Source organism: Mus caroli, chromosome 6 (genome assembly GCF_900094665.2).
Source record: "Mus caroli chromosome 6, CAROLI_EIJ_v1.1, whole genome shotgun sequence".
In the NCBI taxonomy this organism is placed as follows: Eukaryota; Metazoa; Chordata; class Mammalia; order Rodentia; family Muridae; genus Mus; species Mus caroli.
In genome coordinates this window covers 98,097,693-98,101,014 of record NC_034575.1, presented here as the reverse complement: position 1 = coordinate 98,101,014, position 3,322 = coordinate 98,097,693, and the positions used below count along the sequence as shown (strand labels likewise).

At 38.7% G+C, this 3,322-nt stretch overlaps 1 protein-coding gene and 1 long non-coding RNA gene across 6 annotated transcripts in view; one reads left to right on the top strand and one right to left on the bottom strand.

Moving 5' to 3' along the window:
• Cntn3 (contactin 3) overlaps positions 1-3,322 on the top strand; it is a 354,817-nt gene that overhangs the window by 239,377 nt on the left and 112,118 nt on the right. The window lies entirely within an intron of this gene.
• The window catches only part of LOC110296217, a 40,702-nt gene that overhangs the window by 18,356 nt on the left and 19,024 nt on the right, over positions 1-3,322 (bottom strand). The gene's annotated exons all lie outside the window — the stretch shown is intronic.

The window sequence follows — 3,322 nt, the reverse complement described above, 5'->3', positions numbered from 1 at the left end:
AGAGAGAGAGAGAGAGAGAGAGAGAGAGAGAGAGAGAGAGAGAGAGAGAGGGAGAGAAGAGAGAAGAGAGAATACTGTGAAATGTTCCATTTCCAGGCAACCATGCCTAGTATGCACAGTAAGTATCCTAACAGTCAACCTGGAGCTAGCCTGAGAGTATCATAATTTCAGGCCTTAACACAGCTCTCCTGAGAAGGCTCACAAGTTAATGGTCAAAGTCAGAAAGGATTCAGTAAATATTCATGATCTACCAAGTGAAACTTGTGGTATAGGATCATGTTCAAGAATTTACAAACAGCTTTTAAATGAAAGCCCCCCCCCCCGAAATGTTAGGAGTGCCTCAGGTTCCTTAGACCCCTTCCTAACATTGACCATTCTTTCTGTTCCTTACCTTGTTTTAGAATGTAGGGTGTGCCCTGTATCCCAGACTCTCAGCCAAGTAGTTTCACCTGTAAGCCTCACAGGGAATTCTCTTTTCAATTGTGTGAATCACTGATAAAATCTTGAATGACATCAAGAGCCTTCCTGCACTTTTAAATATGTCTCATCCTAAAATAGGTCAGATTTCCCCAGCTGCCACCATAGAAAATGGCCCAAGTTTCTTTTACAGTTTTGCCTAACTGCAGTTTTGTTTGACAGAATTTCTTCTACAAAATGCCTGGGCTTAGGATTAAATCTCCTTCATAATAGAATTTCATAATAGAACTAGAAACAAACCCCAAGTGCCAGTAGTATACGCATTAATATTTCTCCAGGTAAACACCAGAGTGGCATATTTGATGTTAAATTGAGTGGTTGTACACTTCAGTGACCTGGGAAGGAATGTGCATGCCAAAGTGACAGCATCCATCATGGACTGCTTCTCAGAAAGCAGAATTTCACACCTTCACGCTCTTTATTTATTGCTTTGATTGTTAGAGACTCTTAGCTCTCCAATTAAAAAATATATTTGCTATTATTAATAATACCATTATAGCATTGCTAATATAAAACCAACTGGCAAAGTTACTTAACCATAGGGCATTTATGATTTCCGTGAAATTTTCTAAATCTTTTGTAATTGGAGTCTGAAATTAGCATTTGTATACTAGCCTCTTAAATATTGTAATACATAAAAGGATGTATAAATGATATATATTTGGCTTTGCTATATCCAATTAACACTTATTGCAAATGAAGATTTTTATAAATGAACTCTCATAGGACTGCAGTAGATGTCATTTTACTTAGTCCAGAATGTAATAAATCACATAACTCTCAAATATTTTAAGTAAGGCCTATGACCTACAAATCTTAAGGTAGGCATGCAGAGGCTAACAAAACTTGACGCAGATCTTTGCTCTGAGAAAAAGGTTCTATATATACTGTGAGTGATGCAGATTTCTACTTACTGTTTGTGACACTGTGAGCCATATCACATGTGGCTAGGCATCTTATCTCTAAATCTTCAAAAGTCTAGATGGTTGTAAATAGTCATTTATTACTATTTCTTGGCTTTGAGAATTATAGTTGCTTTTCTATCTTGGAATATTCCATGTCTTTTCTCTTACATATGGATCTTTCTAATTGTATTATTTGAAACACAAGCTGCCCCTTTGGCTCTCTACCACCAACTTTATATAACCTCGTTCCATTTTTATTATTTGTGGTATTTTATTTAAAATACTAGCACTATGTGATGGTTTCTTTTAATTGTTAGCGTGACATAATCTAGAGACACCCAGGAGAGTCTCATTAAGATTTCTTCTAGACAGATGGACCCCTGAGCACTTTTGTGGGAATTCCTTTGGTTACTTTAACTGAAGTTGGGGATTCTGCCCATTATGGCACTCTGTTCCATTGGTTTTGGGTCCTGGAGTTTCTATGTGTAGAGAGGAGACTGCACTGGTGAGCATGCACACATTCTCTCTGCTCTTGACTATGGCTATGACTGACTGTTTCTTGGAGACCTTGCCTTGACTTCCATAATGATGGACTATATACTGGCATTGTATATTAAATAAACCCTTTCTCCACGAAATTGCTTTTATTTTTGTCAGGATATTTTATGTCAGCTACAGTAGGAAACCCAGGAAACACTGTAAATACGTATTTGTTGTTAATTATTATCACTTATATTGTTTTCCTATCGTAGCTGTTACTGATCCACAGTGTTGTGCTTAAAGCCAACATGCATCTATTGTACAACAGTAAAGTCAATGAGAAATTTTCTAAGATTGACAGCAAGGTATTGGAAGTTGCTATGCTGAATTTTCTCCCAGAACCTTGGGCAAGCCTCTGTTGCCCTTGCATTTGGCAGCTGCCAGTGGCTGCCTATATTCATTCCTTGGTTCTAGGCTACCAATAAGTAATTATTTCCCGCAGACTTCTGCTCATTAGTCAACCCACTTTCTCTGTCCTTCCTGTGGGTCTGTCCTCAGAAGGTTCCTGGTAATTGATTACATTAGTCATGTTCAGGTTCACTGCAATGCCCTTAACAGCAAGTCTTCAGCAGAGTCCCATGGCCAGGTGTATAGCTGCCCCCATGTTACAGTGACAAGATTCTGAAATCTTAATGCATATATCTGAAAGTCCAAAATAAAATTATCCGTTTAATGGGCTAACTATCAAGATAAGGGCAGAGATTTATTTTAACTCTTACTTAGGATGCTGAGAGGGGCACCTATCACCTGCCCTGTATCGCCTTGACAGTATACTTGCATTCACTGCCTTTTCTAGGAGGGTATCATAAAATATCTGTCTCTGATTTTCACTCCTGCTCAGGTAGATAGAATTGTTTCTTTTTCTTTTTAACCCTTCTGCCACATGCTCATTATCATCCTTAAAATGACTAGTGACCCACTCAGATAATCCAGGAAGATCTTCCCATCCCAATGCTCTCTGTCACTTACATCTGCAGAGTCCCTCTTCTATGTCTAATGTCCTATCCCTAGGTTTAAGGTCTAGGTGTGGAGAACTAGGATCATTTATTCTGTATAATGCACTATTAGTTGCTGGAGTCCTGTCCAGCATGATAATGTCCCAAGAAAAGTCAGCAATAGGCTATGGAGTCAGTGGTAAGGCCAAAGTTTATTTATCTTTGGCAATTCTTCTGGCTACAACTCTTTGGTATTGTAAGGCCAAAAGGTACTGGCTTTCTGATAGCACAAGGGGATTAGGAACAAAAGAAAACTTGATTGTTAGGGTTCCCTTCTGTCTGGCCATGCAAGAGGCTTGGACTTGTTAACTCTTCATGAGCCAGGGAAAAAAGAGAAGAAAAGAAAGAAAACACATGCATTTCTGCACACACACACACACACACACACACACACACACACACACA